Here is a 24096-nt window from a genome sequence, read left to right as displayed (position 1 = left end):
GAGGGTTTTTGCCTTTGCTATTTTTTTCACACAGAAGAGATTTCAGCTTGTTATGAAGAATTACTCGTGTGGGTCCAAATAACAGTTGCCATTTGACTTCACACTCTTACAAGTGTAAAATAGAATCCAGCTTCAAATTGGGGCAGAGTTTTAGTGCTGCAGGTGACAGAGACTGAATTCCATTTGTCGTCTTGTCCTGCCTTCTTTGGATGTTAACTGTCTTCTACAAGGGAATATCTAGGACTTGACACAGGATGCATGTGTGCCTGTGTAGAAGTGGACAGTGTATTTTTCAGGCATGCTGTCAGAACCCTCAAGGTAGGGATTTTATCCAACCCACCCATAGAAACTTAAGAGAGTTTAAAAAAACAGCAACAACAAGGGGCTGCTGAAGATTACCAAAAAAAAAAAATCATTCTGCATCCACAGATTGAGTAATACAAGCTTATGCAAACTGTAAATTCTAATGGGATTGATTGACTGAAAACCCGTAGAGCTGCTCATGAGTTATGGATTGAGCAATTTGCAGCAAATCGATGCTTTAAACCGTCTGTCTTGTAAAATCATTAGCCTGCTGCAGTATCTTACTGAAGTAGTGGAAAATAAGTGACCCCATTATTCCATAGCCATGTATGGTTGGGATTTAAACAATGATTTTACATGAGACAACTGTCCCCTTTTGCTTTAGTGATTGCCAGCTGGAATCCCTGTCTGACTGTATTCTATAGAACGTTGTGCCCTATTTCTTCTGTACCCTTACCCACCTATAAGTGGCACAAGAGAAAGTGACAACATACCCAACTGTTAGCTCTCTGTTGTGCTCATAATTCTCCCTTATTTCTTCTTCCTGAAGCCATTAATGTTGAGAAAATGTTTTATAAAGTAGAACAACAGAACAAATAGAACCTACCTGGAACCAAAACAAGTGAAAACAAAAACTAAACTCTTAAGAGTCTGAGAGAGTATTTTAGTTTGTTATGGTAACACAGCATATTTTTCTTAAACACTGTTTAAAAAGGAAAAAAAAAAAAAGAGCAAAGCTACATACAATGTGTTGATAAGTCTGTGTGGTGTGTTTTTTGTCCCCTTTCCTAAATTATCTTTGCATCTTCAAATGCTCTGCATACCAAATGATGCGGCACTTGCTAGGATAAGTGCTCTAATGGATAAAATACAAAATGGCATGGAAGTGAACACTGCCTAGTGGCTTGTCTGTTTTGTTGTTTTTTTTTTCCTGAGTACTTCACTTTCTTTTCTTTACAATTTCATCATTGACTTTTTTGCTTTTGTAATTTGCTGTTTAAAATGAGCTGCTTCCTCTTCTCCTCTCGCCCAGAGAAACAAGTAGTCAGTTTTGCCACAACAGGACATTCCTGAGCACCCGTGGTGTCTTTGCAAAGAGTAACTTGAGCAATCTTGAGGGTATCCACCTCTCTCAGCACTAAATTATTAGCAGCTCCTGAACATCTTGGAATACAGAGAACATATTGTGGTTTGGAGGTTCTTTTAATTCCAGTTTCTGCATCAGATAGTTGCAGGGAAAGACTGACAGCAACTAGACCTTGTAGTTTAATAACTAGAAAGGAAATGAAAAGAACTCTAAATTAGTTTTAAAATTAGAGATCTTCACGCATTATTGTTGGCACATGATTGTTAAGACTGGCAACATAGAAGTTTTCTTATATGAGCAGTCGTGTTTTATTTTTATTCTGGTCTCTCACATGTATTAAACTTACTTACAAGAATATTTGCAGAATCAAGCCCACATAAAAGCAATTTATCTGCAGGAATAAAGATTGTAGAATTGCCCCAAAATTCTGTTTAATAAAAAATTAATTTTAAAGTTTCTTAATATCTTGAATAGAAATTTTATGTTAGCTCATTTCCTAAATAATTTCCTTGTGTTAATGTTTGTCAGTGACATGAAGCAGGCTCTTCATGATGATTGCTATCAGCACATATCAGCAAAGCTTTCTGCTCAGAAAAAAAAAATATTTAAAAGTAGATATTTAAAAGTCAATTTCAGATTTAAAACTGGACTTAAACTATTTTTAAACTTTCTGTTGTTCCTGATTATTATTATTGTTATCAGAGCAAACATTAGGGCAACTTGAAAACAGCAATTTACAACCTTATTGATAGCCTTTAATTCTTTTATATGTTCATGTCTTCATCCGTGTGTTTATCCATCTAATAGATTTTTATCTTTTTGTTACTGGAAGCAAATCTTTTCAGGTCATGCTGGTACATTACACAAGAAGCAAAGTATTTTCTCTACTGTAAATAAACCTACATTTTTAAACCTAAGCAAAGTAATGCAGGCATGTGTTATCACTACAATTTGGTTTGCAACAAGATATTCAGCAAACTAAAATGTATCACTGTACTTATTTTAGATTACTCATTGGTGTGTTATGCAGCATTTTTCATTCAAATAAACAGAAAAATCCTTTTCACAAAACGTTAGTGAGAATGAGAAACTTCTTCACAAAATAAACTTTGGAATTAGAACATTTGTGTAGAAGTTGCAACAATGGCTTCATGAGCAAAAGCCTAATAGTAGAATAACATAGAAGTACCATTTTTTCTGAAATAATTTTAACAACATTTCCTGCCCTCCATTAATTATTTTTTGATGTAAACTACTTGCTTAAAACCAAACAAGAACATATACGTATATATGTGCATACATACACACGCACTCTTTTCTTTTTTTTTTTTTTTCCCCTTATCAATCAAAAGCTAAAATTCTCTTTTCCTCTCTGAAAAAGGGTTTATGCTGCAAACTCTGAAATGGCAACTGTAGTGTCTGGCTCCTTAAGATGCAATGTTTATCCTTAGCCCAGTTGCAAGGTTGAGATATGAAGATACACAAATAAAGGTGGCTTTTTTTACAGTAGCAATAAACAAGTGCATCTAAAAATTCTCTGACAAGGTCCTTGTAATAAATGACATCAGGAGTCTGTGACATCAGAGGTCTAAAATCACATTACATCAACAAATGTCTTTAAATTTTTTTAAATTCTAATTAAGGATGGGAAAAGCTGCAAAATCTACAAATGCAAATTCAAGATAGTGATACACTATGTTATCTGAATTAATATAACTTCCTAAGTTGCTTTTTGTGGTCAATAGCTCACATTTCTTTTTCACTTCTACCCCTCTCCACAGGTATTTTGTCTTTGCAAGTAAACCTTAAAATGCACAGTTGTTGAGATTAGTCTCAATATTTACTGCATTGGCTGACACCAGTTCAAATAAGAAGTAGACACGTAGGGTTCATGACATCTTTAATACTAATTAAAATAAAATGTTGGGTTTTGTTCATTCAAACAAGCAATAGTATCCTGCAGTAGTGGCACGACTGCTTTTTAACTGGTGATGATCTCCCTCAGCAAGGGCCAATGGGAAGGTGCCATTTATTTCCCTTTCTGGTGTGTTGCGGTGCTGGGCCTCCTGCGAGCACGTGCACCATCCTGACTTCATTCAGGAGGAACACAAGACTCTGCGAGGGTTACAGCATTCCTCTAGTGGGGGTGAAATCCACTGTCTGCATTGCAGGAGCTGTCCCTGCCTGACCCTAAACTGAAAATAATGCCACGGGACATTAGTAGCCCAGGTTAAGGACTGGTATGGGGGTACTTCAGTAGCAGCCCTACTTTGTCAACCCCGTTTTAGCCCTGCACCTACTTTGCATCTCACCCGTCTCCCTCCCCGATCTGTAACCTCAGAGGCAGCTCCAATGCTTTCATACCTGGTGGAGATCCCAGCAGGTTGGGTGGGACATGACACTTCCTCTTCTGGTAGTTTTGGTGCCAGCACGTGCACCAGCCTATTCATCTCCACCACCAGGACAACTGGTAAAGGTCTGGTAGGATGGACGCATGGAGCTGCTCCTGGAATATATATTATAATACCAAAATTAGGACGTTTGCAAAAGCACATGGATACTTAGAGAGGGAGAGGCAATTAAACTGTGAGACTGTCTCCAGGGCTTCAAAAAGAAAAGTCTTCTCTTCCCTTAAGTCACACATGCTGACTAGATATTAAATATCTCAATACCAGTATATCCCACCAGTTTTTGTATGCTTACTGAAAATGATACTAAAACCTCATAGCAAAATACAATTTCCACATAAACAATTTCCAGGAATCTAGCAGTAGGCAAAGGAGCCAAGTGCTAAAAATCTTGGTGTCTGACATCATGACTAACGTCCTAATATTTTTTTTTGGCAAATTTGCTTCACTTCTGTGGGGTGTAGCTGCTTCCTGGATTTGTACTATTTCTGCACTACTCTTAAAAAAACACCAATAGGTTAACAGCAAGAGAACAGTTCATTTGGCAGAAAAACAAAGGTGTTTGTTATAATTTTAAAAAAAGGTGTTTTAAATATACCTAGAGATTTGTTTCTTGATGCAATCCTGGTGTTGAAAAAAACCCAATGTCATGAAATAAAATTTTGGACAAATATTGACAGCTGCCAGACTGAGAAATAACAGTGACATGAGCAGAATTTTGAAAAAAAATACATGCAAACCAATATATTATATTGCATATATATAATAGTTTATATACATACAAATTTTAAGTAATATTGTATGTATGTGTGTATATATATATATAAAAGAATATATTATCCTGATTGGAAATACACCTCTCGTTTTATCCAGCATTTTCTATGAACCTGCATGGATTCAGGCAGCACACCTACAGTTGCTCTGAGACTATCTGGAAATGCTGGAATCAAAGTATATAGTATCTGTGCCCTTAAAATGGGCCAATTTACGGCTTTTTAGGATCCCAGTCACATGCTACTTATCTTGTTCAAAATCACAGACAATTGGCCACTGAGCTCTGGTTCTGCCGTGATAAAATTACAAAAAAAGCTGAAATATTTCAGAGAACCTGGATGTGCAGTAGCCTCATCTTGATGTTTCACTTACTTTTGACTGTAAGCCCTGGGATTAATGCACCTCTGGCTGATCCTTGTAGCTGCCAACTTTTACTTATATTTGGCTAAGGCAGTTCTCATACACCAGTTGGGCAAATCTAAGGAGGACATAGAAATGAAAAAAAAAGACTGTCAAAGACAGCAAAGGTAAAAGCACATTTGAAACGACTAAAAATATTACCATTAATTGTATGTAATGCTGTGCTATATAAATATGATCTTCCCCATGTTTCAACCAGTATCCCCCGCCATATAAAAGCATTAGGTTTCTGCCTTCTCAAGCTTTGGTGTGCCACATCCTCACTGCCCACAGTCTGCAAACCACATAATACAGAAGTGCCACACTAAATGGCCCTAAGACTGATAGCCACCCTCATCCCTCAAAGACCTAGGTGTTGCCAAAAAAAGACCCAACACTCCCATGCTTATATCCAAACCATGCAACGCTTTGCAATGTACTATAAATACTTTCTACAGTGCCCAGAAGCAAACCGTGATCCTGTACAATCTTTGTATATTTGGGTCTTTTTTTTTTTTATTAAAAAAAAAAAAAAAAAAGGTGTAAGAAGCAGCGTGGGGAGTGTTGGAAGCTGAAACGTGTTTCAGATTTCCAGTGATCAGACCATTTGCTTTAGCACTAGGCTGGTTTGTTATTTGGGGTGGTTTTTTTGGTTAATCTCTCCTGGAATCCAGATTCTTTTTTATTAGCAGGGAAAATAAAGATAGGTTTGAAGGATGACCACAAAAGCTACAGCTAACACATACTCTGTTAACACACCCAATCCCGAGAAATATTTCTGCTAAATCTATCCGGTAAATGACTCCAGCAATAGCTTAGAAGGTAATTATACTTCATTACCTTTGTATGAGTAACAAGGTACAAGCCTGGTACGTGGTTTTTTCCTGGGCTTCCCCCCCTGCCCCCGAAGAAGATAGAATCATAAAATAGAAATTCACAATGCTCGAACAGCGCAAAAGTGAAATGGGTGCAAGGGCTTTCATTTCATAAAACTCTGTCTAAGAAAGGTTCTTAAAATAATAAACTATTCTAACCCACATTATTGAAGCTTAACACAAGAAAATGGACCCAGGAGGTTTTGTATGTTTGTAATTTCATTCCTGGTGATGAAAAGACAGTTACCAGATCAGGTTCCCTGCTTCCCAAGAGGCATTTTGCTGCCTTTTGAATAGGTATTGACAGTAGTTCACTAGTTACAGTTTCCATTTCTCTGCTTGTAAATAGGAATAATGATATGGTGATCCTTTGCAAAGTACTGTGACCCCTGTAGATGAAAAGCACTGTCAAGGAGTTTGGTGGTGTTACGATTCAATGATTCTGTTGCAACTCTACTTTACAGCCCTCCATTGGGGAGCACCCTCTACGCAGGCAAAATGAACGACGCAATGGTTACAGTCAAGAGCTTTGGGCTCTTGTTTCATTAGTTATTGCCTATGAAGAAACATACACAATACTTTGAAACATTATAAGCATTTAAAAGAGAGTTCGGAGTTCATTGCTATTTTCAAATCTAACTCGCGTGGAAATTGTGCATTCATCAGCTGTTGAAGCAACGGGGCCATGGATTGGCAGTATTTATGCCTCTGCTGAGAACAAAGAAGCAGAAGAATTTTTTTTCCCAGCTAAGTACATTGTATGATAAAAGAGCGCAGCTTTCACTAGGTAAGGTGCATAAAGCCTGCCAAAAGCAAAGAGAACCTGTCTCCAAATGGGGGACAAAGGTTTTACAATCGTATTCTACCCTTGTACTTTAGAAACCCAGAAAATTTCATGGGAGTAAAAGGCCTTTCTGCCATCCCACCTTTTTTTTTTTTTTTTTTCATAAATCCAGATACAGGTGGGGGTTTTCAGAGGCCTTTAACTTCCTCACTGGATATGAAGTTCTTTCAGGTTCCTGTAGGTTTATTAACCCATAAAATAATTTTTGGCTGAAGTTTTCAGGATATCCTAAGGGTAAAAAACACCCAAAGAAATTGTTAAAATTTCAATGTTTTTTTTTCCTTCAACTCTTCCCCCCTTAAATATATAAACAGGTACCAAGGACTTGATCAGATAACCCTGACCAAGTTTGTGACTACGATGACATTTCAAACCAGTACTGAAATTGGCAACAAATTCTTGTCTACTATCTGCTTAATGTGCACACATATAAGATGAGAAAGTGGATGGCTGGTCTAACTGGGCATGCTCTTTGGAATGTGGAGTGGATTAATTGCAGTCAGTTATTTTAGAAAATTGAATTATCATTTAGGGAAGAATGAACAGGGAAGTAGAAAAGAGTAATGCGTAACAGACAGAAAGCATTAAGGTTTACAGTCGATGTGAAAAAAGCTGGAATTTAATCTTCTAGAAACAAGAGAGATTAAAAGCTTGAGTGTCAAACAGTAAGAAAATGGAAACCTGTTATTTTCATGTCTATAACAGACAGCTATCAGCAATCAACCAGGAAAATGAATATAGGATATTGAAGGGTTCTGAGATGACCGTGTGCATGTGAGCACAGACATATGTGTGTATACACACGTATATGTATGTATACAAAACAATCACCTAATTATTCCCAGCATGGAGGTGGTTGTTGCAGTCATGAACTAGAACCTTAAGCTGTTTAGCGTGGTTGCTGCTGTCTGTAGCTGCTTCGTTAGTTAGAGTTACACTCGGTCCAGCAGAGCTGGGAAGGGAGCAAGACCATGACAAATATTGCTACACTGTGCCTGCATTAAGTAGGAAATGCTTTATGGCCAAGGCAGGGCCATGGTGATCTGGGCCAAAATGCTTTGTCTGGAGTGACTAGAATTTAATGATACAATTACCACACATTTTAATTTGAGGTAAGAAACAGAACTATTGCAGACAGACAACTGTATTGATCAGTTTTAGAGATTTTTCTACAACCAATTTACTCCATAGGTTGGATGAGGAGAGATGGGAACACCCAAGAAAGACTGTACTCCATGTTGCAAAGGCCCTTACGTAAACTTCTTATAATGATCCAATTTCCTAAGTGACCACATAGTTAGGAATCTTCATTTTTGAAAACAGACAAGATACAAAAACTTTTCAAGGATAACAATCATGCGTGGAAAATTCTGTGAGCTGAGCTATTATTTCTGTTCTCAGATTCAACCATTGGCATATTATTAGGTCCTCCACAAACTGATCCAAAAAATGTGAGGTATGTCTGAAAAGACCCTTATTTTTTTATATTGTTGTAAATACTGCACCACCAGAATCTCAATTAAATACCTGATTGTGATTAACAGGCAGTTTTGTTCAAAGCGTCATCACAACAGGTATGGAAAGTTATACCAGAGTGGCTTATTGCTTTGCAGAGTAATGCACACTATGGGTAGGATTCCTAATAACTGTTTCACCTAAATTTCAGTGTGTTTCGAAGTTGCTGCTAGACTCATTAAATCCTAGAGATAAAGATTAGTAGAAAAAAAAAAAAAAAAAAAAAAGTAGTACAGGTAGACTATTATGCTAACAGTGCAGAATTATTCCCTAGAATATATTTTCTAGTGTTAGGGGTGGGGGTGTTTCAGCCTACTTAAATGTTTCTAAGCCTGGGGCTTCTACTGCTTCCCCTGGGAGATTATTCTAGAGACGGTTAGAATTCTCCATTAGAAAGCTTTTCCTGATAATGAATTTAAATAATCCTTTTTGTAATTTTTATCCCATTAGTCCCAGTTATACCCTTTTGCACTACCCTAAATAATTCCTCCGACCATGATTTATATCCTTTGAATATTTTTAGACAGTTATCAAGTGCATTGCCTTCGGTCATTTATTAGAGAGGCTACAAATCCCCCCCCTCGTCCTTCCAATTCATTCCTCCAGTCTCATCTTTTCTTACCTTTTCATGAAATGTCATTAATAAACAAACTAAAAAAATAGTGTTTCCTTAAATTAGTCATGGTCAGTTCACTCTGTTAAAGTGCTCTGTGTCAGTTTGTGTCACTACATAGTTTGTCAATGGTTAAACAATAAATTTATATTGAAATTTGATTTTTTTTTTTAAAATATGTGCTGTAATCTATGGATAAATTCTGATATAATATGAATTTGGCAGTGTCTTTTATGTCGGTATGATTTAACAAAGCCAACCAATAAACATTGGAGCCAACCAAACAATAATACAAAGTAGTAATTTGTTAAAATTTAGATTGTCATCATTAATTTGAAAACATTGTCATTCACGTGACAAGTGTCCCTACACTAAACGGTAACTATTACCAATACATTGCTTTAAGAGACATTAGTATATATTGTTTCTCCTCAAATCTCATTGACAGAATGCACCTACTTTCTAAAACAAGTACTCAAGTTTTCTAGCCATCCATTACCTGCTGCAAAGAAATAGAATTGTGCCAACTTTTCTGAGTGTTGCCATGCCTAACATTATATTTCAAATTTGCAGTGCATTTATAGTCTCTGATTGGGACAATGATTATATGATTAGATTTCAAGCATGCCTCAAGCAAACCTCTGTTCCCTGGCTCAGAAGCCTGATTACACAGGCAAAGAGGAAGGATGTACAAAGTCGTCTTGGGTCTTTCAGTTGATGTATTTCCTTCTTCTACCCCGACCTTCTGTACCTGAAAGCCAAACCAGAACTGAAATCCTTCTGCTGAAAGACCCACTGCATCACTAAGACCTGAATGAAATAAAACTGTCTTCCTCACTTGCCCTGTCTAAAAGCAATGAGCATCTTTGGAGGCACACTAAGCTTCCCAATGTTGACTTAAGGGTACTATACACTTCCCTCTTCCCTTGGCACATCTCTGTCCCTAATAAGTGCCAACTAGCATTGTACAAATAATACTGTAGGGAATGACAAATTGCTATCAGTGGCTTTTAGGTCACATGACAGAACAAAGATGACTACCTTGGCATTGGCTAATACAACGGATAAGAAAAGCTAGTGGAAATACTTTTCTAAAAAACTCTGTGTCATTATAGCTTCCTGTCTCGTCTCTACTGACCTTTCAAAAAACAGCCATTGCATGAAGAGTAACTTAAGTCTAATAGACTAGATGGGTAGATGATTAAGCCTTGCAAGGTGAGGTTGCAACACAAAAGGAGAAAAAAAAGAGGAATTCCTGAGCAAGGAACTGTAAAACGTGACTTAAGTGATAAGCAGCAGTGCAGGAATCAGACATTCACCCTGAATATTGTTGCAGTTTGGTGGAAGGGGTTGTTTATAGCTAGAATTAACCATATAGTTATGAAATATCCTAAATGTTATTGAGAGTGTAGGATTTTGAAGAGCTGAGAAATAATCTCATCACGTTGAATGTAATACCTCTGAGCTCTAATTGGCTGGGACAATCCTATTTCATGTTTCATCATAGCTTGAAGTAAAAGCGATACTTCATCTGCCTGCAAAAATGTAGAACTTTGTACACACAGTTCATCATTTCCCAGATTTGCTTCCATGTTGGTGCATCGGTTCTTGCTGAGGAGCAGTAACTACAGTTGGTAGAATGTGTTTTGTGGGATTGTTTCCTAGCAGTCCAATCTCTGTGTAGCTGTGGCCACTTCTATGGATAATAAAAAATATGCCAGATGGGATTCAAATAAACATATCCTGTATGGTTGTGACCCCTTAAATGTGTCTCAAAACAACAGACTTCTCAGTCCAGGAGAAATGCTCATTATATAAAATGTCTTAATGTATATGTGAAACAATCATAAGCCACATCTTGAAATGTCTTGTTGCAGATGCTAAATGCATTTATGAAAGTGTGAATCTATACAATTTATGCAGAATGATTAAAAGACTATATGCAATTTAAAAGGTGAATATGAACTGAAAATGATTTTTGAAAACAGATACAAATCTGCTGTTTTTTTTTAAAAAGAGACCTTTTCTTTATGAAAATGTACAGTAAATTTTGACACATAGTAAAGTAAATGAAACCTAACTTTACATATAGTGGGAATAAGTTGTATGAAACCCCTTTCCATGGCATAGTGGTTTATTTCATAAAAACCATGTCACTTCACAGTCATTTATGAATTTGAGATTGTCAATATCCTGATGTTTTCCACATGATTGATTAAATGCATAATGGAAATAGATCTGTTATTTTAAAACTTGGCCTGTACATGTATAAAACCATATTCATTTTTGTGGTCACTCCGGCACTTTCTGTGAATTGGCCAATAAATATAATTTTAGAATTTCACATAAAAGGTAATGTTCTGTAATCTTTATTTCACCAATTATTGGGATGTTCTCATTTCCTGAACAATAACCCTTAAATACTAACACCTCTGATGGGAAAGGTTAACTATCTGGTCTATATCTGTCAGCTGTTTTGCTAATTCCTAGGGAGGAACATACCATGTCTCAAAAGACCCAGTACAGGTTTAAAGCATCTACAGAACTTTGGAAAGGGAAGAAAGGGAAAGGAAACCTTTTGACAAATTGTTGGCATTTACATTTAATAGGCGTCTAATTTTCGCACTTCATTTTGGTCTGATAAAAGATGATTAAAGAGTAAAGAGAAAGATGAGGGGTAATGGTTTTAAACTGAAAGGGGGTAGATTTAGATTAGATATTAGGAAATAATTCCTACCGTATATTACACACAAACTGAGGAATAGTACAGTGGGGAGAAACACCAGTTTGAGTCACCTGTCTGTGAATTACATTTGCACACGATACATGTGATCTCATCACATATAGGAATAACCTGACTCCTTTTTGCCTTCTGCTCTTAGAGCTCCCCTCCTTGTCAGTTCCTCAGTCTCAATCTAGTTTTTCAATGAGATGTTTCAATGATTAGATAAGGTATGATTTACAAGTCACAATACAATAAAAACTCAACATATATACACTTCATTAGCCACGCCCGGTTAAGTACCCAACATCAGCTGTCTAAGATGCAATTCAGGTCTTTTGAATTTTCAGAAGGGTCCAACTCTCACTTCAGAAGCCTTGGTGAAAGGCAAAAGCCTAACCTGAACACCTGAACACCCACTGTCCCAAACCTTTGCTGAACAGAACAAGTGCTGTTCTTGTCAACATCAGACTTTGCACTCCCGATTTCAGTGGCATAGCATCCCACAGCTGGCTGGAGTTTTAGAACTTCTCTCAGGAAAATACTGCCTGTATCCTACACCCAAGGGCCAATGAGCCTAATCCTGTTTGTCACGATTACAGAGGAGCCTTACAGGTTAACAGATTTCAAGCAGAAGTCCCTGTTTCCTGGATCTCACACCCAGACAGCGGAGTCAATCACTGCAGCCTTAGCAATCCATTCAAATTCATTGGCTGGCTCTGCGGTACCTCAGCAGCACTACTGGCAAGGCTGAACATCATATAATTTAGATCCATAGAACTCAAAGGGACCTTTTGCAGCATCTCCTATTCTGGCTGCTTAGTACAAGATTAACTCCACCTATGACACTCCTGGCAGATGGCGCTCTCACCAATTCTAGAAGATCCAGATCAGAAATTATGATTTTTGTTAACAAGTTCAAACAAGAAGAGTTTGACTTTATTCTGCAAAACTAAAATTATGCAATATCTGAACAAGAAATGACAAAGGCTGATTTTCCTGTTACATATAGTCTGTAAGGCCCCTAACAGGCTGCTAAAATAATAAAAAAAACATCCAAATTCCCCCCAATGCAAAGAACTGGTAAATACTTTTCTGGAAACACTATTTAAATATAGTATACATGGTGGATACAGTATATACTTTGAAAATAGCTTTGCCTATACAATTAAGATATACATTTAAAATGTCTGCGTATATGAAGGTCAAGTATATGTAAAATGCCATAAAACATTAGCATACATATCTATAGATATGCAATAGCCTAAGGGACCTCTTACAAAACATGACCTTTTTCCAAGTGGTTGGAGAACCTCCATCCATGGAGACAGTCAAAACTTAACAAGTTGAAACCATGATCTGACTTTGAAGTCCCAGCCCGATTTACTCTGCCTCTGTGCTGTAATAGTTTACAAGAGTTACTGTGGTTATGTTTATTGACTAAATGCCTCATTTTTTTTTACTTTAAGCAGTATTGCCCCGTAGTTTTTGACATCTACTGGTCCACGATTTCATTTTCTCTCATAACAACCTACAGGAGGAGTGAGGCTTCATATATCCCTCATACTCTACTTCACGTTAACTTGGCTTTGGTAAAGTTTCACTTCCTCTTTACCTAAAGAGAGCCAAGAAGATATATTTCAATAATCCTTCCTGCACTCCTGAAAGGTTATTCCCTTTAGTGTAACATGGGATTAAATACGGTCGTTTTCACTTTTTAATAATAAAGCTTCCTGAGGGTCTGAAATATTACTTAGGAGTAGCTGTGCTGACTGCACCACCCAAGCAAGGCTGGGCCCGTCGTCAGTTTGCATAGCTCCAAGGCCTGTTTTCTTAAGAGAAAAGAAAAAAAAAAAAAATCTAATTATCCTTCCCTCCTTGGAGAGCAATTTTTGCCTGTCTTTCCTCTCCTCTCATCCTTCAATGCAATCAGGGTTTATACTTTTTTGTGTGTCATTAGTTAAAAGAAAAAAATAAAAGATGAAAGAATGAAAATTGTATCACACCTTAGTCCCAACCATTAACTCCTGGCACTCTCGCCTAATACAACATATAGGTCTACTATGTAATGACCTGAAAAGGTATACAAGTTACTGCAGATTTTGACAATGAATTTGTTTCTAGCAATTTAAAGGGCTGTCACACATATCAATAATTCAGGATGGGCTTTTCAGAAGTCCTGAGTCTATACCTAATGAATCACAATGAAACGGCAGTGATTCAAACAAACAAAACGAGCTACGGTTGATCTAGAAAGACAGCCTAAATTTTTCCACCCTCTAATCTTCCTTCTATTGTGACTATTTGTTAATAAATATTAGAAAACATTATCTGCTAATAACTAGGACATAACGTCGTCACACATGTAGAGATTTCTTGAAGAGCTTCTGAAAAATCAGTAGAAATACAAGCTAGTGCATCTTTATAGTTTCTATAACCCTCTTTGCAAATAATTATTTCTTATTGTATAACAGACAATATTTTTTACTTGCAATTTTATGAATAGAAATAACTTCTATTCATAATTTCATTCTAGTCATAATTCCAAGCCTTTGTTGCCTTTGCAGGTTCTCTAACGACCTCCATGATCTACCTTCCTGGCTTTAGAAAACCTTCAAAAAATTGTAGTGGTTGAGTCTGTCTAAAAAGATGTCTCAAGTAGTCAAACACTATGCTAAATCTTCCCCAATTTAGGAAGCTGAAAGCCTCCTAACACAGATGCACAAAACTTCAGCATTTTTTTTCTTAATTCCACACACAAGCTACATTAGGAATAAAAACCTGGAAATTAAAAGTTACCTGATACAAATGGCCTTTTCATTTATTTGCAAGTTATTGCTTGTACTTTGGCAATGTTTAAACATCAGTTCTCTACCACACTGAAAACGTGAAACTAGAAGCTGGTCCCAGCCCCAAGATCAAGCACAAGGTAAGATAGTAGCAAGTATTATAGTAAGTAACAGAAACTAGCAGTTAGCTCTTATGTGACATATATTGATGGATCACATATAAACAAGTGGTCACAGATTTCAACGTTTTGTAAAAGTTGTAGTTGGTCAAATGATATACTATTACACATAGGAGATGCAAAAACGTAAGCAGGAACAGATTTAGGACCAACAGATTTATATCTGCCTTCCTCTCATGATGCAGACTATTCTGCCAAGTACCGCAGCCAACAAAAGGCTTAGTGGTCTAGAGGTTGTGATTTACAGTTATTCTAGTTTGACTACAATGAATTCACTGACTGTAGACTAGCAGCAGAATCTAGAGTCTCCGAGGTTTGCTGCCTTCTACCACATACACTCACTACAGCGGCCTTACTAAAGCAAGGCCCAAGCCTTCAAGAACACTACCTGACCAGATCAGCAGTACTCACAGTCTTCCTGCCTCGTCTCTCACTCTCCCCAAGCAAGAAGTTACAGTATGATGTTTTTCATCAAAATGGGACCAGCTAGTAAATAAGACTATGGACAGTTCTTAAATTTCCCTGGCTGCTTCTGCATGAAATAGCTTAGGGGAAAGCTCACCAAGGGATTCAGAGAGTGACTTCCAGCAGGGAAGTTACTAAAAGCAGCAAATTTTTCAACTGGGACTTGAGCAAATCTCATTAACTCCTCAATCAGAAATATCTGCTCAAAAGAAAAAAGTAAACAGCAAACAAAGGATTTATAAACATATACAAATGAGAAAAATTACTGCAGAAGTTCAGAGAGAAAAATTAATCTGCGTAACAAATTTCGGTAAAACAAAATTAATACTCAGCTATGTCCAAATTTCTCAAGACCTTGTAAAATGCCATGTGCAGTAAAGTTAATGGTGTTACAAAGAGACATTGACAGAGGTGTGTACTAGACACGAAAATCAGTAGAGAACTTGGAGTGAGAAAAAGAGAGATATGCTTTTCTCTGTGTTTAGAGGGCTTGAAATGTCTTCCTCCTCTCACCTTTCAAAAACAAAGTATAATTTTATAACTTCCCTGAACATAACCACGGATAAAGAAGGGAAGAAAATATTTAAGCACATTATAGCAAACATCATTTTAAAAATATAAGCAAAACCTTTAGCATTTAGTGAGAGAGTTCAACTATGTTTCTGAGATAACTAAAAATTTGTAAGCAGGGCTTTATTTTTAACCTTTTCTAGTTATACTAGCTGCTTTTTCAAAGGTCTGGGTGCAGGTCATAGCCATTTAGAAGTAAAGGAAGGATTCTGTTCTTGCTGTCTTTCAGTGTGGTAGTCACTGAAGACAGCAAGAACTGTGGATCTTGGTGAGGTTTATGTCCTCACATAGATAGGCAAGAATGAGATGCTGAGAGTTTCAGACCAAGAGCTTCAGGGTAATGACTCGAGCTCAGTTAAATCTTTAGAACGCGCAACATATTTTTTCTGTTGAAGACATGGTTGGCTTAGTTTATGGAAAGGATTGATGCTACTGCTTCATTTTACATACATTCCTGTATCTTCCTTCTTACTGTGGTATCTGAGAGCTTTCTACATCTTTAACTGCAGTACATATCTGTCTTATTCCTTCAAGCAGATGTTCATGACAAAAAGAATCACCACCTCAATTAGCTATACTATTAGCAACTCCAGCAAGAACCAAATACTCAATAAATCTCTGTAGATGAAATGCTTGGAAGAGCCCTCAGTAGTGACACCTGACAGTAGTTTACCTGAGTTTCTGCAGGTAAAAGAACCCCCTCTGTTTTCTGAATTTTCAATCTGTTGTCACTCATAAGTGAAAATATTATTCAAAATAGAAATAACCAGTCTGTAGGGAATAAAAGTTTCAAGAATGTAATCCAAGGAATCACTTAGATCTGCTTGCATGTCACACACTCATCTCTATGCTTTCAAGTTTTAAATTGGTAAAATTATGGCTGCTTTTTGCTATACCTGTGCATCTGCTTTCACAGAGCCCTCCATAAAAAGGCCCAGTACTATGGGACCATGTGGTGGTACAATTTGCTTCCCACTTTGAACTGGAGGTGGTGAGGTCTTTCCTTGATCATACATGGTCATTGGGGTAGGGAGGAAGAAAAAGGAATGTTTTCAGGCTTCCAGGAAATATTCAGGACACCAAAAATAGTTTAAAAAAAAAAATCCAGCAACCACAGGTGACCTGGATTTTGAAGTGTCTTACTCTGCAATACATTTCTACATATGTTTTAAGCAAAATTTTACTGTTAATCTGCAGTCCCAAAAGTCTGAGCCACCCTGCAGGATATTCCTGCCCTGACTGTTCCATGCTGCAGTTAGTAATTTCAGAGCACTCGCTCCTTTTTACAGAAACAGGCTGTCCACAGTTTCATGTAATTTGCAGAAGGTTAGTTAGACAATTGCTGCTTTAGGATGGCTCCTTATCAGGCTGCTCAGCTTTGTCTTATTGCTTTCCATTGTCTGCCTGATGTTTAGCTGCCTGTTGTGGACTGTTTAGTACTTATCTTGTAAGGTTTTGGGGGTAGTTTTTTCTGCTCCATGTTTTATAGACTCTAGCATGGAGGACCCTTGGATTTAATCCCATGGGTGATACCATAAAGAATGGATAACAACAATAATAATAATTACAAATGCTATCTGGAACATGGCATGGCAGAGCACATAAAGATGAGCCTTAAATATGCCAACCTAGACTCCCTTTTTCTACCCTTTTTGCCTGTCATCTTCGTAACACTCTTCAGCCTCCTCTGTACTTCACTTTGCCCACCTATGAAATGGAACTGAAAAAACTTTTCTAGTTAGCTTTTCTAACGTGTGAACCCTGGTCATGCTAAGTCATGTAGGCATAAAAGCTTATATAGCAAGATGACTATCCTAGTCTGATTACTGCAGAACATAAATATTGCTGTTGTAAGCAAATCTTGTTCTCCCACTGCTCATTTGCAGACTAAATCTGACTGCGACATCCAGCTGCCTAAGAGTGAAAGGCTATGCCCAGGGAAAGCAGATCATTGCAGTAGTGACAATCAAGTCCTAGTGAAATTCATCATATATACGGAAAATATTTTTTTCCTTAAATACATGACAAATACAGAAAGATATGACAATCCCTACATATTAAGGAAAGTTTAATATATAAAAAAATATCTATTATTGAAGGCTATAGAAATCTCTGATTTTATAAACTTTAGGAGACCAGGTCTACAGTGGTCTAGGAGACCTGTAGAAACTTGTTAGAACAAGCTACATTTGCTGAATATTAACCTGAGTATTAATAAAGCATTTCAGCCAATGACATGTCTTCTTTCATATAAAGAGGCACAACAAACTTCCTAAAAATATTTAACAAACTAGACATACTTTCTACCTTATTATCTATGTAATTAACCCTATGGTCCTAAATTCCACAATATGTGCCAGAGGTCTCAGTTTAACACAAGCAAGAATTGAAAAGAATATGGTACTGGTGGGAGATGTCTCCTGATATGACAAAATCAAGCAGAGTAACAAGCAATGAATTCCAGGCAGAACAGCAAAAGGAGTTCCGAAATGCATAATTCTCATAGCTTTTCTTCTAGCAGATTATGTTTTAAAAAGTAAAACCTAAATGCCAATGACTGCTTTCACTCTCACAAGGTGATCCTCCTACCAAACAAGGGCTCATTCCAGTGCTTAGTGGAATGTGACATATTTTTTTTTTTTAAATTAGACCTATGATACACCCAGCAACAGTTAAAGCGTAAGAACAAGAGCTTCCATCTAAGAATAAAACTGTCAGCCATCAGCACTGCATTCCCATTGTACATATGTTTGGAAGACAATAACAATATAGCTGGTGAGAGACTTGAAAGTGGGAAAGTAGTGTAGAAATTCCTGAAATTAGCATGAGCAGAAGTTTGAATTCAAAGGCTGTATCCCATCTGTTTCTCCAGTTTAATGGCAGCATTGTAATTTTTACATTTCTTTTCACAATAAATAATGACATTTGTCCCAAATAGCTGGTTTCAGTCCTATTTAGAATAATAACTAAGATATGTAGTTCAGAAAATAGAGTATTGTTGCAGAACAGTAGTCTTCTGCCACTTAAGTAAATGCCAAGGCAAAGCTGAGGCATTTAGCCAAAACAATTGTTGAGGTAAAGCCTATTAAAGCAGGAAGCATCAATTTTATTTATGCTGTATAAAAAGTCTAGAGTACACAAGTTATTTTGCTGGCTGATTTTCAGTGAAGACACAGATATTTATTCCACTGTTTTTACATACCTCCATTCAATGTGGAATAATTTTTGCAGGGAAAATTAACCCTATCTACATTCAAGGGTGACGAAGAAATGAGCCAGAATTTTGAAACATGTCTACTTAGTCATTCTGGAAGTGGTTGCATTTGGGGGCACTTCAATGTGGGTTGGCTTTCTCAAGACATTGAACAGTCACCTTCTGAAAAACATTTGGACCATCATTTGACTGTTTCGTCCAGAACATCAGCCTCATTCACCAGCAGCTACAGAAACCCTGTGTAATGAAAACCAGTTCCCAATGGACAGATACACACCCAGACACGTACACTGACAGGAAACTTGTTTTTCTTCTAAAGCCTACTAATATTGGAGGAAAAAAGAAAAAAGAATAAACACTAAGACAGCCTCAACATTGCCATCCCACCACTTGCAGCAGGTATGAGTTGTGGAGGAAGGTTCAGGACCAGCAACCAGATCTTACAAATCCTTCAACCAGGAAGGATACTGCTCATACTCACAGTCAAGGAAAATAATGGTGTGTTCAATTATACTAGGAGTATTGGCACTTGCAGTGCAAATCTATACACGGTGCAAGAGAGGTGGTTGGTACACGTTAGTACTGCAACACTAATGAAGCATGTGTGCCCATCGACACCACTTTGCATTCTTGTGACATTTATACACAGAAAAGTATTATGTTCATTACAGATTTGTTTTTACACCACCGATCTTTTCTTTTTAAAAAATAATAAATGCTTTAGAACAAACAGCTTTTGAGATTTCTAAAAGGTGACATTTTAGCTGCAATAACATTAATGAGAGTTGTGGTATGGTAATCAGTGGAGATTGGGAATCATGTTTGTCACTGATGTAAAATAGTTTACAATCCAAGGAAGCCTAAAATCCCTGATCAAACTACACCAGGAGATTCATGGCATAGCTAGAAATTTGTATGAGATATATAGATTCCTCAAGACCCAAAATTATTACTGCCTAGTACTTCTGTTAAGACCATACAGTTTAAGAGCTAAATCATTTTACTATTCTCCTGATATTGTGTAGGTAATGGTGGTGTTAGTGACATACCACAGAATCACAGAATGGTTAAGTCTGGAAGGGGCCACTGGGACCAACCCCCCTCCTCAAGCATGGTCACCTACACCTACAGTAGGCTGCCCAGGACCATACTCAGATGGCTTTTGAATACCTCCAAGGACATAGACTCCATAACCTATCTGGGCAGCCTGTGCCAGTGTTCAATGACCCTGGCAGTAAAAAAGCATTTCCTCATGTTCAGAGGGAACCTCCTGTGTTTCAGTTTGTGCCCATTGCCTCTTGTCCTGTCACTGGGCACCACTGCAAAGAGCCTGGCTCACCCTTCTTTATACCTTCCCTTCAGATATTTATACACATTGATGAGATCCCTCATGAACCTCAGTGAATGACAGAACTCACAGTTTCCCTAGTATCTAGATTTCACCTATTAATACACTTGCTCCTGTCTTTTTTACTGCTTGGGTAAGCAAAATACTGGACTTCTGGACTTCAAAAACCTGAAGAATCCAAGCTGGGCACTGTATCAGCTGGGGTTATCAGATTCTGCTTACCTACATCAGTAGACTTTCTGTCTCTTTATATACTATTCTTCCCGTTGTTCTCAGTAAATATCTAGTCTTAAACTTGGGCTGTCATTCAGTCAACAAGCAAAGATCAATAACTAGATGAAACTATACACATGTTGCTTGTGTAATGTACTTTATATATTGAGCAGTTAACCCTGTAAAGAAGTATTTTGCATCTTTTGGTACAGAAGATGAGATGGGAATGCAAGCCACTCATTAGCCTCTCTGACTTGAAAGTACAATCAACTCAGATTATCTATTAGCAGTTTATCTGTGAATAAACAGTCCCACAGGAGAAGCAGCTCCCAAGATGGCTTGATGCAAAGGCAGCTGGATTGGAAAGGGCTTAGCACCTTAAGTGCGCTGCCAAAGAATTGCAGGTGTACTAACTCCCTGGTCTTCCAAGGAGCAGAGCAGATGTGTTTGCAGAGCACAGAATTCAGGCTAATCAAGGCTGCTGTGCCTGGGCTGGTTTAGGTATAAAGCCAGGCTGGGTATCTCCATACAATGCTCCACACCTCGTCTTGTGTTTTGCACAGCTTATTAGCTCAGACACAGTGCTGTCTATAATAAATGAGGATTGGCTCCACCCAGAGTCCTTGGGGTGCTTTTCACTACCCCTCTCTGTATGCTTTTGCATTGTTCTCCCCAACAAATACTTAAACCCCCTGGAGTATCCAAGATACCAAAGTCCCTCAATTATCCTCAAAAAAGGACAGCTGACTATTAAAAATATTCTCCTAGCCTTTCAAAGCTTTGGTGGGCCTCTAAAACACACTGGACTTTTTTCCTCCATATTATGAGGCACTCTTCTCTGAAAGTGTTTGTGCATTGTGCCTCACTGAGACTGTTGTTGAAACATCCTTTGGCTCTTGTAAAGGGGTTTTCTTATCCAGAACAGGTTTCTGCTTATGTGGGCAGTGATTCATGGGCAGTGTCATTAGGAACTGAATTGAAATCTCTGGAGTGCATCACAACTGGGCTCTGCCAGTCTTTGCTACTTGAGCCATTGTTAGACTCTATGTGTCGAGCTGAAATTTCTATTATGCTACCCAGATTTAATACCTGCTATTAATACACCTTATGCTTCATTAAGCGTGAATTCAAAGCCAACCAGGCTCTGAAGCCCTTGTTCAACGAAGTGCTGAAGGACAAACAGAACAAGTATTTTTATTCCTAGAAGTGTCAGCAGGATGGAGAAGAACATTTATTTCCACTGTACATCCACCTCAGAACCAGGTGGCTCTTTTAGAATGACAATTCCCTCACAGATTGATTTTTTTTCCCTTTAAATAAAACTTATCTCGTTTCAGGCTTAGACAAAAGGACAATGAATACTGCACTAAATTACACGCTTATTCAAAGACTAACATTTTTTTACAAGTCCATAGCATAAAATGTGCTAGTTAAAAGAGAAAGTCCTCCTAACTTGCCATTCACTTCAAGGTGCAACTGAGGTACCTCCATTTGAATGGGTCTGCTTTAACCATCTGCTCATTGCCAAATATGCCGTACTCTCCTGCAGTCATATTAAGATGCTTGATGTCAGGCAGACATCCCAGAAGAGTTTTGTGCTGCACACTGCACAACCGGCACACCTCGTGTAAGGAGCTGCATGGCATCTTTCTCTGGCCATGTGGTTGCACAGCCATGGGTCAGCAAACAGACTGTACATTGGATTGGCCTGTTCTTTCATGGACAGTACAGATGTCTCACATATTTTCTAACACATATGCTCATAGCAAAGGCTATAAATTGACACAGAATCAAGTTACAGATGAGGAGGCAGCTCTGGTTCATCTGGTCCTCAATAGCGATTACTTTCCTCCAATAAAGAGGAAGTTTAGCTGTAACTGAAAGCAGGAGACTGTGATCATCTCATGGATAAGGTTCATGGGAAGACTCCCTAAAAACTGCGAGCCTTTGTTTTGGCTTCATATATCTCCCCTTATTCCAAAGCATGTTCAAAATGGCCTCATATTTATGTTTCTGTAACAGTATGAGCACTATGCTAACAAGCTGTTACTCTTTGGAAGTTATCACAGAATAGCCAGTTACCTTGAAGTACTTTATTTCTGAACTCGCGTGTCTAGCGGGATAAGTGGAACGCTCCCCCTCAGAACCACCATGGTTAGGGCCCATAAAAGCATACAAAGAAAGAGATATTAGTATGAAAAGGTGGCAGTTTACAGAAAGACAGAGGTCCTAGTATAAAGGAGGTCGGGTACCGAGGGAGTGGAGGGAGACGGAGAAGCTGGTTAAAAGGAGGATATGAAGGCAGGATCTGCGAGGCAAGTGACACCTGGACTGGGTGCATAAGTACAGTAATTAGTGCTGTGCAGTGTAAGACTGATCAATGTTGCCTGATTAGGATTGGCAGGCACCAGACACTTCTTTAAGTGCATTCATTTTGAGCAACTCTAGTTTACAGGAGTTGTGATTGGCTTCTAAGGAGTTACATGAAGAGGCTATTCAAATGCCAAGTCGGCTTCCACTTACTCAGCTTGCACAAGTGTGAGAACAACAGTAAGTCTTCCCTGAGTTACATCTAACTTTCTTTTTTTGCAAGTCAAGGAAAGGTTTACGTTCTACTTTAATGGAATACTTAACTGAAAGCATTCCTACTTTATTGGTTTTGTAGAGGGATGGTTGACCCTTAATGGCTTAAAGACCAGTATCTTCTGACATACTTATAGGTATATAACTTCCAAATAGCTTCATTATTGAGTACCAAATCCTAGCACCTGAGACTAATTTTGTCTTCCTTCTATCATACATTTGTTACGATCATGCCTACTTGAATTCTTCATTTCTCGTTAGACAAATGTCACCTGTATCTCCAGTCATGCTCCTTGGCTACATAAATAATTTAAGAAGACATAGCCCATTTTGCTCACTGTACCTCAGGGAGGCAGGCAGTCCGGGAATATTTCAAGTCTCAGTTGTTTGAGTCTTGTATGTAACATAGTATGTTACTCATTCCAGAAGTCCCTCATTCTACTAAGTCTTCCATTCAGCTTGTCCTTTCTAAGACCTCCAATGTTAACTCCACAGTTACCTAAGCTTTCCAAATAAGTAACCTGAAATAGAACGTGACTATATAGGGTGCTCAAGGTCCCAGTTACTCTGTGGCAAAGCTTGACAGAAGTCCCCTAATAGTGTATTTTATCCACGTCAGGCTGTATCAAGAAGTTTTACAAGAAACACGGAAATTACCCTTAACAGTCAGCAAAGAAAAATAATAAGCTGCAAATATTAAAAGTTCTATAGAATAGAAACTTCCATCACAGAGCTAATTAACAGACCTCTGTTACTTGTACACAGATTTGAAATGTACTGAGCAAAATTCTGATAAGAGAACAGACAGACAACACAAGAGTTATATCAGACAACTAAGTGGGATGAGTACAAACAATTTTTGGGATATACTAAGAATTCTTAGCAACTTAAGAAAAATTGTAGTGCATCACCATCTTAGCTATTACCCAGGCAATTTTTTGTATTCAGTATAGTAGAGGGGATTTTTCAAGTAGAGACAGGAAAGGGATTTTTGAACCAAAATTTTGAAAGCATGTGGCTCTTTTACATCAAGGTTTGGTTAGCCTATGTGAAAATACTCATTTCTGAAATGTGTCACAAAAGAAATGAGTAACTGTCCTAAAGAATACGGCCATATTGAACACACCTGCAGAATTTAATTCCTCTGGAAAATTTTTGCCCAGATTTTTAAAACAAGCCTCTGAGATTTTCTAGC

This window comes from Vanellus vanellus (assembly GCF_965231255.1).
Source record: "Vanellus vanellus genome assembly, chromosome: 8".
Taxonomy (NCBI): Eukaryota; Metazoa; Chordata; class Aves; order Charadriiformes; family Charadriidae; genus Vanellus; species Vanellus vanellus.
This window is presented reverse-complemented; position numbering follows the sequence as displayed.